Source organism: Lynx canadensis, chromosome B2 (assembly GCF_007474595.2).
Source record: "Lynx canadensis isolate LIC74 chromosome B2, mLynCan4.pri.v2, whole genome shotgun sequence".
Classification (NCBI taxonomy): domain Eukaryota; kingdom Metazoa; phylum Chordata; class Mammalia; order Carnivora; family Felidae; genus Lynx; species Lynx canadensis.
The window spans coordinates 7465261-7478693 of NC_044307.1; the positions used below are offsets into that span (position 1 = coordinate 7465261).

A 13433-nucleotide genomic window follows, 5' to 3' on the forward strand; every position below is an offset into this window, starting at 1 on the left:
AGTCCCGTATAAGAAAATGAATGAGAAGATAGAAGAAATGGGAAAACAAGAGGAGCTACAGACAACAAAGAAAAACTCCCACCAGGGAAATCAACTGACAGCATTTTGCTGAGCACTCAGTTCCCCATGCTCTTTGCCGTACTGCTTAACCTCATGCTACAAACTACCGCCACCACAGCCAGCACAGCAGAGATCCCGTAAGAAAGTTCTGGGCTAACCGTATCAAGAATTACAATGCGACCATTAAATACCATATTTATTATTACAGAAAGAAAATGAGAACTCAAAAATTATTTATACGCAGATCCTACTTGCAAAAAAACACATAGAGACATAAGCACAAAGAAACAAACACTAAAAAAATATCTCCCGATTCTCTCTGGTTTACATAATTATAGGTTATTTTTATTTTCTTCTGGAAGTCTTCCTGTATTTCCCACATTTTCTACACGAAGCATGGATTACTCTATGATTAAAAATTACACTGGGCTGTTGAAATATGAAATACATTTTAATTGGAATTCTATTTCGAGTGGTCCGTGAAAAGTGAACACAATCCCCTCTCTCAGCTGCCTGGTGATGAAGCCTCGGTTCCCCAGATATGAGCGCATTTCCTTCTGAACCTGTGACCATGTGTGACGCTGAAGATGTATAAGCTTATTCCCTTCCCGTTTTTTGTCCAAGAAATGACTTTGAGAAATCCTTGAACTACTATTTCTTCCATAAGAAGGTATTTACAAGAAGAGTAAATGCCCATTTTATTTTAGATCTTGATTTTTTCAAAAGGCCTCAACTCCATGGACCATTCAACTTCTGTTCATTCTCCACCCTGCCATGTGGTCTCCGTCTGTGTGTCTCTTATCGTACAGGCATGGGTCTTCGATGCTGTCCCCCGACCACGATGGCAACATTCTCTTTCACCTCTCATGGACCTTACAGAAGGTTTGGAGGAGCACCCTCTATTCCAACAGGTCTTCAAAGTTTCGAAAATACAACTCCATTTTCGTTGCACCTCTAGGATATTTACAAGCGACACAGGAAACAATGGCCTCTGTCAGAAGTCAACATCTCCATGTGATGAACTGCGTTCTCAGGACAACTGCTCGGGCCATATGCTGGGGCTGGAGCAGGAAGGAGAAGCTGGCTGTAGTCCACTGCTGGAGAGGGGTGGGGGGGAAAGTGGTGGCAGCTTCAAATGAAAAGAGAGACGTTTGAGATTTTTCTACTACCAAACCAGGCAATTAAAACATTAAATGTGAAATCCGAGGCACTGTAAATTTCCTAATATGGTAGGAGTGCTGAGTTTCCCAAATGATGTTTTCTCATCTTTCCACATATCCAAGAGCATATGCCAAAACCCCAAAGAGACATTTCCATTTTGAAAACAAAATAAACCACACACATCCACACGCTATTAATAGTGTTGTCTTGCCTTAAGGACCCTGTATCCTTAGTCGAAAACCCCACTGCAGTTTACATAAATGTTAACGTTCCTGAAAACGCCCGTCCAAAATAAACTGGGCACGGGTAGGTGAGTTAGGCGGGACCAAGGCAACAGTCATCAAACCCCTTCTATAGTTTCAGTTCTGGAGACCGAATGCTATGTTCCTCATGGCCACACCTAAGGACTTTGTAAATACGGTCTACATCTTTAGCAGCATTTCTTAAGAGAGTGTAAAAGACGGAGAGCTGGCAGAAGGTTCACAGATTCAAGCCAACTTCACAGCATTTGGAGACCTGCAAGAGAAGGACACAAGCTTATGCCAGAAACTCTGGGAGAAGTGGCCAGGGGAAAACAGGACAGGTCAAAGATCCCCAAATCCATAAACTCTTGAACCTGCCACCGTAAAAAGGAAAAAGACTGCCCCATGGCATTTTATGTTTAGAGACAGGAAAAGGCCGTGAAACGTGGTGCTCTCCTTCCTCGATTCAAACACCCCTGAGCTGCTATCTCTGTGCTCAGCAGAAAGCCAAATGCTTGGAGCAAGTACAATGGGAAGTCGGGGGCACAGACTCTGCTCACAGGATGCTTCCATGTTTGAGGGAGGAAAGGAAGTGACACACACACGACACAAACGATCGTTTTTTCTATCCTAAGAGACTGACCATGCATCTAAAATGGTCCATGCAACCCCAAAGTCCTATCACCTGCCTCCGTGGACCACCTTTAACATTCAAGCTCTAAGTCGTGGGCCCTAGGATGTCTTGACAAGGTCCAACAAAAGGGAAAACCGGGATGATAGAGGGACGACCCCAGCCCCACCCCCAGATCTGGCAAGGTGAGGAGGAAGGAACAGAATGGACTCAGGATACCAAGTCAAACAAAATGGGGAAGAAAAGCAAGGAAGGATGGTGAGCAGTGAGCTAGAACAATCACCTGCTTCAAGCCAAGAGACCCAAGTTCTGACCTCACCCAGCTACTTTGCTCTATGAACAGGGCAATGAACCTCTATTTCTATCCCCTTTATTTAACAAGTATTTACCTGCTGCTGTACATTAGGCGTTCTCGTAAGCACCCCACAGTTCTTTTATCTCAACAATGAACAATTGAGGTCGGGCCAGTATTACACTCCCCTTACCAATGGGGAAACTGAGGCACTGGGAAGTCACATACTTTAAAAAAGTGGCCAACTGATAACGAAATCCTGGCGGACTGGCTCTAAAGTCTGAGCTCTGAAGCGCTACACTGCCTCCCTTATAAAATACCTACTCTCCACGGCTGTGCGATAGATCCCGTGCAATCCAAGTACGGCATCCAACACCGTGTTTGACAGCAGAGGTTCAATCATAGATCTCCTTCCCACTTCTCTCTGCCTTCCCCCGCCCTGCCACCGCCCCCCCACCGGCCCCACAGCTGTGGGGGGCTGGAGGCAAGATCCTGCACACGGAGAAAAGCAGCTACGTCAATCTGCAAAGGCTCAGGGGCTCCAGGGCAAAGTAGAAAAACACCCTCTGTCTTGGTCCCCCGAGGCCTGGAACAAGAGCGCTAACTCAGGCAGAGATGTCCAGCGTTTCCAGACACAGACTGCCTCTGTTTATTATAATCTGCATTCAAGGCACAAGCACTTGGACATAAGCCTTAGGGAAAGTGAAAGTTTTCACGATTTTTGTACCACAAGCTATATATGTAGATGTCAAACACACAGACACCACACATGCAATACATGCACCATCTAAAATGTAGATTGTCTCCCAGAGGGGGGGAAATGATCCACTTTCCAGAACCTTCCATGGCCTAGAACCTGGTGGAGCGTACCAGGCTGCAGCTTGCTTGAACACTGATGCAGAGCTCACGGATGCGGAACCCTGGACACTGATGCAGAGCTCACGGACAGAATCGCTTCTGAAAATTACTAAGAACAAACGAGGCCGAGGGGCCCTGGGGAGCTGTGTCGTAAAACACGAGAAAGTTTTGTTTTCTGGCCCTTTGGCAGTATTTTCGTGAGCTGATGACAACAAAATAGAGGCCAGAGACTATTTTTGTATGTTGTTATTAGTCTAAAATATCACTGAGGAAGGTGTGCGAGTTACCCGTTAAATGACTTCTCTAACGTGGGCAAGAAGTGACCCACACAAAGTAGGGGATCCGATATAACCGGCATTTTCGAGGGCACAACTAGCACATGCGGGTAATTCCAAGGAGTTTACCCAAGCTACCAAGTTAGGAATGCGGTCTACACACGCGTTCACTTTGGCCTCGATTAAGTCTTATTGTATGCTAAAACAGCCTAAGACCGTTATGGCCAGGAAAAAAAAAAGACAAAACAAAACAAAAAAAAAAACGATCGCTACAGTGTGGTACTGCCGCTGCCCCTGAGAAGGCGCTAATGACACGGTGCCAGAGTCATTAAGGAGGAGAGCCGATGGTCTAGGTTTTCAGGCCCAAGTCCCCGTGGCTGCCGGGCCCGCGGGTGCCTGCCAAACCTCGCCAAATTACAGCGCAGCTTCCCAAACCCGAAGCTTCCACCGGGAGTAAGCTGGGTCTCCGGCCTCCGAAAGGCACCGAGCCGGCCGCTCTGTGACTCTGTGTTGCTGAGAGAGACTCCACCAAGCACCCCGGGCCACGCGCCAGGAATCCGGTCCTTCGTCCCTTTTCGTGACAGTTCAGCACAAGGGAGAGAGATGGGCGAAGAAGCCTTCTTCATCAACCGGTCGTCAGAAATGGCCACTTTCCGTCGGGGGGAAACCAAAACGCCCTCCTGTCACTCACGTAAGTGCAGAAGCGCCCCAGCGTGACGTAGGCATCCGGAGTCACCCGCCGGCCACACGTCGGCTTGTGGCTCAGCCCAGGGCGCTTCCCAGGGGCGAGACGGGAACGGAAAAGACACCACTTAGCAGGGAAGGAGGAAGAGGACGTTTTTCAGACCTGGTGGACCTGGGTGAACACCTCCCTCTCCGTCAGGTTCAAGCGGTGACCCCACCCCCCAGCAGGGAGATCGGTTCTCTTAGGAATCCTTTCAAGAGCCCATGACACAGGGACGAGGGAGCGTGGGAGGGACCAAGTTGTCCCGCGTGCCTCTGTGAGTCAGCAAAAGCCGGAAGCCATACAACACAGCTTCAGACGACAAGCTGGGAGGAGGACAACGAGCTTCCACCCCCGGACAGTGAGACACTGCACAATCCTAAGGGATCCCGGCCACCCATGTTCAGCACAGATAAGTGAGAACCTTCTCTGCAGCCAAAGCCGCTCCACGCAAGCCCTGGGTGGCCTCCAGCACCCGCCACCACACAGCTTAGAGGCAGGAACGCGGCAGCCGGGGTGGCACTCCCAAGAGCTGGGGTGGGAGGCGAGGCTGACCTAGGGAGGGTTGGCCCCCAGGTGCTCGAAACGCCCTCCCGGGGCTCAGGGAGATCAGAGGTCTCCGGGCTGATCCCAGGGCGGCTGGTCACAGCCGGCCCCCACCACCCTGCCACAGCCGGGAAACGAAACCGGCCCCAGGGACTCCAAGAACACTATACCTCGCTAGAGCGAAGGCCGCTCGGTCAAGGACGGGGGACGTTCCGGATTCGGTCATCAAGAAGAAGAAAGCAGCCTTACCCCACCACTGTGCCCGCAGACGCAGAGCCCCTCAAGACACTCCCTTTAAAGACCGGGCAGATCTCTCAGGAACTTACATTTGCGGTACAATTTGAAATTCACAAGAAAAAAAAAAAACAAAAGTTATTAACTCTAAGTGAAAAGTGACAACCTTACATTTTGAGGAAAGTACATGGAAGGTATAGTAGGAGCCCATTTCGGGGAGACGGTCATTTGCATGAAGCGTTATCTAACAAAAAACATTTAGGGGCGCCCGGGTGGCTCAGTTGGTTGACCATCTGACTTCGGCTCAGGTCATGATCTCCCGGTTCGTGAGTTCAAGCCCCGCATCCGGCTCTGTGCTGACAGCTCAGAGCCTGGAGCCTGCCTCAGATGCTGTGTCTCCCTCACCCTCTGCCCCTCCCCCACTCGCACTCTGTCTTTTTCTCTCAGAAACAAACATTTAAACAAATTAAAAAAAAATTTATCCCTGTTAACATCGGCCTTCACTTTCTAACAATTCCCATTGTCGTCACAAACTATATTTTTAAATGTTTTCCTGTCTGTAGCTAATGACAACGAGGTATACTCAAATGACAAGATAGTCACAAAATATCAGACTAATAATGCCACCATCTCATATATTTGCATGCCTTTCCCAGACCAAGTAACCCATTGGTAGAACCCAATTTTGTGTATCAATTCTTTTGAAAGAAAGAAGACATATCATTTTTCATTATGCAGACACACACACACACACACACACACACACACACACACACGTGTAGGTGTGTGTGACCAAAGAGGAAGGACACAAAAGACAGAAAAACTCACACTAAAACTGGAGCGGCACTGCATCCCCTAGGAGGGCTGCCAATACTTCTAGCAAAACCCAAATGGGCATAGGTGTTCAAAATTAAAATTAAGTCGTCTGGCATCCAGATGAGAGAAATGGAAGTTAGAAGTCAGGGAGACGTTGTGCACTGGGCCCGTGATTTGCTGCAGGGCCTCCATCATGGTGTGGTACACCTCTGTTGTGACATCTGCAAAATGAGATAACACTTCATGCTGCCTACCTCAGAGAGTTGTTAGAAGATTAGATACAAAAAAAAAGAAAGAAAGAAAATCCTCAAAGCCCTTTGAGTTGCTCATAAATATAAGACAGGCAAGGTGATAAGATACCAGCACCATATACCAAACTCCTAAGATGCTCAAGGCTATAGAGCTAGGAAACGGGGACGCGGCACAAGTATGCGGCACGTACCTCCCGGGGCAGAACACTGACAATCAGGAAGGCAATGGGCAATGCCGTCTCGAGCTTGCAGGGACAAGGTGGGAAAGAACTTTGGTTCGATCTACTCAGACAAAACCAAACATCTGCAGGGGAGGGAAGGGAGGGAGGGAGGGAGGGAGGGGAGAGAGAGAGAGAGGAGAGAGAGAGAAGAAAGAACGAAAGATGACGAGAGAGAAAGAAAAGAAAGAAAAAGAAGGAAGAGAGAAGAGAGAGAGAGAGAGGAAGGGAGGGAGGGAGGGAGGGAGGGAGGGAGGGAGGGAGAGGTTTTGTTTCAACAAATTGCCAATAAGTTCAAAGTAACAGCCCCAACCAATCAAATTCCAAATTCTGGCCCAATAAGTACAGATCCACAACAAGACGGTCCCTTGACTGTAGAGTCAGGTTTCATGAAATCACTTATGAAGGAAATTGGTTCCACAGAGGAATAAGCATAGGACCCCCTTGACATCAATTAAAAATGTAAATGTGGGGGCACCTGGGTGGCTCAGTCAGGTTAAGTGTCTGAGCTGAAGTGTCTCTATGACCTGTCTGCTCAGGTCATGATCTCATGGTTCGTGGGTTCGAGCCCCACGTCAGGCTCTGCTGTCCATTGCAGAGCCTGCTTCAGATGCCCTATCCCCCCGCCTCTACCCTCCCCCATTTGTGTGTGCGTGCTCTCTCTCTCAAAAAAAATTGAAGTGAGAAATACATAAATTAGAATATTTTTAATTAATTTGCACAGGAAACATAAGCCAAAATGGACTGTACAAAGGCAAAGCAATCGCAGAGACAGATACTGGCGTGAAGTAACCACCAGAAGCTGGAAAAGACGAGGAACGAATTCTCACCTGCGGAAAACAGTTACTTTCGGATTCATAAGGAAATGGGGAGAAGAGTATGAATAGCTATATGCCCTAAGATGCTCGCAATTATGGAAAATTGTACATGATTAAACACTTCTTATATTCTGTATTAGGTCAAACACTTGCATGTCACGTGTCACAAAAATTGTAAAACCACGAATACTATCCTATCCCCGGCTCTCCCGGTCTAGCAAGGAGGAGGTTCAGACACAATCAAGTACAAGGGTCAGAAGGAAGTCTGAAGAGAGCGCTGAGGAAGAATGGAGGGAAGAAGTCATTAATGCCACGTGGAAAAGGAGGGAAGGGAGGGGCTCGGGGGAGTTTCTGAGAACCCGACACTTGAACAGAACCGGACGAGATGAATAATACTTCACCAAGTACCGAAGAAGAGAAAGTGCATTCTGGAGAAGTAAACAGCAGCCCACACTTCCCCAGCATGTCGAGATGTGTCCTAGATAACTGACGCACCATGGAGACCATCTGGGAGGCCTGAATGGCAAGGCCTTTGTAAGAGATGGAGAGGGTGCAGCGAGGGCCAGTGATGTTTTGAAGAGGGACTTGCTAAGCTCTGTAATCAATCTATAGGACTGAGGCCAATTGTCCAGGTACAGGTAAGGCAGATAAGGAGGCAGAGATGCCAAGGGCTTGGCAAGCTTGACCGTGGCTCAGGAATAGTCAGGAGCAGGGTTTCCATGAGGATTAGCAGGCCCACATTTGGTGAGTTAAGACCGCCGTGGGGTAGTAGTCTGCGTAATGGCCTCCCGAACGTGACAGATCCTAATTTCCTGGAAACTATACGGGTTCCCTCCGTGGCAAAGATTTGCTGTCGCAAGTAAGTATCGGAGATGGGGACATTATCCTGGATGATCCACCTGAACCCTAAGTGCAGTCAACTACGCTTCTAAGAGGGAGGGTGGAAGGAGAAGACAGGGTGGCCATGGAGGCAGATACTGGAGTGAAGCCGCCACAGAAGCTGGAAAGACGAGGAACAGCTTCTCCCGAAAGAATTTCCCTGTGGGAAAGTGGTCCCTTTGTGAACACCCTAAACTTCCACTGTACTGATTAAGCCGCGACGTTTGCAGAAATTGATTACAGTAATCGTAAGAAGTACACAGTGAGAAGGAGTCCCCTCCGTGCTTATGGGTATCAACAATCACCAGTCAATCCACAATCAGGTGGAAAGCACTATCAAGAAGTGGAAGTCCAAGGTGAAATCACATACAGAGGCTGGATTACTCCACTAAGTAACTGGTCAACAATCAGATACTGGGACCTGGATAAAAGCCCCAACTAGGTCAACACCAAAACGGACAGAAGAACTCCAATCACAACCCCGAAACAATGACACACAAGGAAGGAGACTGGGTCTGAATCGTATGGGGACAATCAGAGATACAGCAACTCAGAGGTAACCACGGAGCCCCCACCTTTCTGGCCTATGATAGTCACTTAATTTAATTCAAAGTGCCCACTGGATATGGAAGAGGGGGACGGAAAACATTTACATGCACTCTGGCTCAATCAAGACCAGACTCAGGAACTAGACCAGAACTAGACAAACCAAAGACTCAACGGATCCCGGTGTGGGACAATATGGAAATGAGACATAAAACGCCAAAAGCTTGCCCTGTGCCCTTTAGTCAAGAAATGAAACTCAAGGAGATCATTTCAGGAGGCTGGAAAGGGGGAGGGGGGGGTGGGTTGACCCACAGTAACCTACACAACCCGGTAAGAACGGGCTGAACATGCCATGGTTGGAGACGGAGGCCAGAGAGAAAGGGTAATGGTGGCAGACTGGAAAATATTTAGAGGACATGGCAAGTTCCTTGCACAGGCAGTGAGTGGTTGGTACAGCATGCAGCCAGACAAAAAGTGGACATTGCCAACCTTGGAGTACCAGACTGAAAGAAAAAAGTTACAGTAGGACCGACAGAATGAGTTTATCCTCTGACTATATCGAGTTTAAGGTACCAGTGGGTCATGCCAGGGTGTCAGCTAGAAGCCAACAGAATCCTGGATCTGTTAAAAATGTAGGATGAGTGGGAGCGCCCGGGTGGCTCAGTCAGTTCAGCGTCCCGACTTCAGCTCAGGTCACGATCTCACAGTTTCTGGTTCAAGCCCCGCATCGGGCTCTGTGCTGACCGCTCAGGGCCTGGAGCCTGCTTCGGGTTCGGCGTCTCTGCTGTCTCTGCCCCTCACCCGCTCATGCTCTCTGTCAAAACTAAACATTAAAAATTGTTTTTATATACGGACGCGCTGAAAAAGTTACCTGTAAAGTGCTCTTTCACCTTCTTCCTCCTGGATCATCACCACGAAAGGAATCCAAAATCAACATTTTTTAACTACACTCCTAACACTCACTCTTAAGAGACCTCTTGCACTGGCAGCACTTAAAGTAAGAACTTTTCCAAAGCAGCGGGAGAAAAAATTCTTACCATTAGTCTTGTCCCTTTTCTGTGAAGTTTGGGAGCATCTGGGGAAACGAACACCAGAGAAGTCTCCGTGGGATGGGGCAGGGGGAGGAGGCGTGCGTGTTGGAGCTGACATGAGGAGGAGGAAAAGACGGCACATGGTGTTGAGACTTTATGCAGGGACGTCAAGTTAGGACTGCTGGGGCAGCAAATGCAGATCTTACAAAGAGGAAACCCAAAACAGTACATGCACGCATACGGACCACCGGGGGAAAGAAATAAGGGGGAGAAAGCACTGGACTGACCTTGTGAAGAAAACGTTTATGCTCTTACCAACACACAAAACCCCACTCATTTGGGCCGTACAGTCATCAATGTTCTATTCTTCCTCACCAAAATGCTCAACGAACAGTGCTCCGTGGCAGAACACAAGCACCCGGTACCAGCTGAAATGCAGAAAGGGGGCAGCACCGGAGTGGCAGTGAGGGACGGCGGTAAGGGTACACCAACACGCAAAGGACCTAAGAATATTCAAGCCATCGTGCGGGTCAAGGAACATTGGGTTTTGGTCGTCTAATGGAGACCCCAGCAGTACTGAAGTGACAAGAAAACAGCACCTCCATTTAGTAAGCTTTTAGACAAGACAAACATCCATAGAGCAACCCAGTAAGATCTAAGACCTAGTAAATATATGGAAATAAATAAGCACGAGCTCATAGGCTCTTATTCACGAAGACCTATTATGCAAACACACCTCACTGTCTCCCACTGAACTCTGAAGGTCATGTGAAGTCTAGGAATGTCTCCCACTGAACTCTGAAGGTCACGTGAAGTCTAAGAAAAGTGTTGCTATTCCAGAAAAAAAAGGACATCAGCAGCAAAAGCCCAGAACGTGACCAACCATCAATCACAGCACCTTACGCCTGTATTTCTATGAACATTGCGCCAGAATGCCTCATTTGAACCCCAGCACAGCTATGCATATCTTGGCTCCCCCCCAAGATGTGACCATGGATCCACTCCACATTTTTCGATTTAGTGCCTACTTTATCAGTCAAATAGAGGACAAATACAAACATAGGAATTGATAAACCAGGAAGATGGAAAATCTAAAAAACAGAAATATAAAAACAGGAAACAAAACAAATATATAAATGGATAGGTAACAGGTATCCATATAAGGCATGAAATAAGAGAGAGAAATGAAGGTGAGGAGTCTTTAAGTGAGGGTGTACATGAAAGACCGGGGGAAGACAGGAGCTGAAGCTCAGGAGAAATGGATCCAAGACAAGAGAGGAGCAGTGTGGGTGAAGGAGATACCAAGGGAATGCCACAAAGAAGGTAGGCGAGAGCCCGAGAGGAGTTACGACGCTACGCACAGAAAATGAATGCTTGCTGCCAGACAGAAGATGTCAAGGGCAAGTGATGGGTTTTACAGGGAACCACCAGAAGTTTTAGATCAGGAGTGAAACATAAAAGAGGGGCTTTAATCAGAAAGATCCACAGCCAAGAGAAGAAAGAATCCCTGTCTTTTAGAGACTAGTTAGGAGGCTGGTGTCATGATCTAGGCACGAAGCCATGAGTTCCTGGTCAGGGAAGAAGCAAGCAAAGAGTTGAAGGAAAGGTAGTTGGGGGGGGGGGGGGAACAAAGAGTTCTAATGGGGACTGAAAGGGATGAGGGACCGTAGACACGAAGAGAATAAAGGGACAGAGAAAAAGGTAAAAATTCCCGAGGATCACAGCTCAGTATCAAGAAGATCAAGGAGATTGCTAATAAGTCACTGGGAAGAAAGAAGGTGGACACAGTTTGAGAAGTGATTCTGTTTGTGAAAACACGGAATTTGAGGTGCGGAGGGCATAATCCAAATGAAGTGTCTTCCAGAAGGTCCATGTGCACTGTAGGTACAGGGCTCGAAGTCACCACTCTGGAAGGAAGCTGAAATAGTAAATATAGTCTTAGGGAAACCGTTTACAGAAAGAATTCAGGGGCTATGGGATGGAAAGGTTTGGGAATTTCTCAAACACATCACAGTTTCTGATTTTAGTGGCAGACTATCAGGAAAAATCCTAAACCAAAGAACTTGGAAATACTTCAGAGATGAGGTTGGGCTTCAAAGACAAACATCTAACAACCAAAAGTCATCCTAAAATATCAAGCTCAATTTTATGGTCAGTAATGACGTTCAATGGAGTTCTATGAATTAGCCATAAATAAATTATGGCTAATACTTTGATTTTGGTCACTTACTACCATGACAACAAGAAATAAAAACAATGTCACCAACAGGTATGCGGAGTCTTGTATTTTTAGTGCCCGCCCACTCCTTGCCAAGGACAAACACAAGAACCTTTTACAAACATGTCTTTGGTTTCTTAGGACTCTAAACATTTCGAGCTTCAGTGTCAAAGACCCAAAGGTTTCTCACACGAGGAAGGTAAATCAAACATTCTCTTAGATTATTTTCAGCTTCCGGTAAGGAACACAAAGCTGGAAGTCATTTCTACAACTGCAGAGACAAAGTTCTGGAGCTTGTCAATCACTGGAGGGGAAGGATATGGACATGACAATCAAGTCCTAGCCTCCTGCTAAAGATGTCCCAGTCATCATATTACAAACAAAACCACTATAAATGGCCAACGTTCATGTAATGTTTATTATGTACCTGGTAATATTTTAAACTCTTCAATGTCCTCACAAACTTGTATGCAACAGTTAGGATGATCACCGACCCCATTTTATGTGAGGAGAAACCAAGGCACAGATGGAGGAAGTCACCCCAAATTACATCCTTAGTGTGTAGTGGGGCCAGGACTTGGATCTAAGCAGGATTCCGGTGTCTCACACTCCATCTGCACGCTGTCTATCCTGTTTCTCAAATACATGCTCCAATACCACATCTCCTATTAAAAAGAAAAGTAAACTATTGTTTAAAGACAGTAAACAATGTCTATGACCTAAGTGTTTTTTGATTATTTCAAAAATCTCCAAGAGTACCAGATACAAACAAACCCAAATAGTGCCCCCCCCACACACACACTTTCTGAAGATAGTTTAAATAAAAAAAAAAAAAGATTCCACTTGGATGTAGAAACTTTTGACCATTTAGGGTGACAAAAGACAATGAAATGAGCTATACTGAAAGACCAGAGCGGTTGTAAGCATCCGCTCCCAGAAAAAAAGGTTCTCCTAAAAGACACTCTTATCTACTTTTTAGAGTCCGGAGTAAATACAATGTGGCTTTTAAGAGAACTTCAGGATTTATCTTGCACTTTATACTCTCCTAAATCTTCTTCCCATTGTCCCCAATTCTAGTGTGAGTTTCAAAGAATTATACAAACATCTAGTACATAATCATGCTCATACAGATGAAACATTAATTTTTAATGAAAGTGGTCATATCTTTGGGAAGGATAGATTTTAACTGAAACCCTTCACAACTAACAATCCAATGAATTGCATTTTTGATTCTCATAACGTTTCTCTGGATCAAACATCCTCAAGTGGCTAGTTTTATGTAAGCTATTTATTCGCTGCCTTATTTCAAAACTTAAAGGAGAAAATGCCTCCAAACATTAGTTATGGAAAGGCAGAGAAAAAAGCAACCAAGGATTTTATTGATGAAACGCAACTTGCCATGTGATTCTGTTTCAAGTATGGGCAGGGGAGGAAATGATTTTTAAATCCCATCGTGGACGATCCTGTGACAATCCAGAAGTGACAACATAGAACACAAGTATTAGATTGCACGATTCTACCAGGACAAATCCAAATGGAGTTTTAGAAGTGGACGGCTAGACATAGCATTAACAGCTTTATCAACAGCTGCCAGAAAGACTGGAAACCACCATAGCCCCACCATGTCCTTATC

At 46.5% G+C, this 13433-nt stretch overlaps 1 long non-coding RNA gene across 1 annotated transcript; it reads right to left on the minus strand.

Moving 5' to 3' along the window:
- Window positions 1–229: 229 nt before the first annotated feature.
- Window positions 230–9697, minus strand: LOC115513528. The gene is made up of 2 exons (XR_003968727.1): window positions 9589–9697; window positions 230–1189 (listed from the first exon to the last, which is right to left on the minus strand). It is a non-coding gene; the product is annotated as an uncharacterized LOC115513528 (long non-coding RNA).
- Window positions 9698–13433: the final 3736 nt, after the last annotated feature.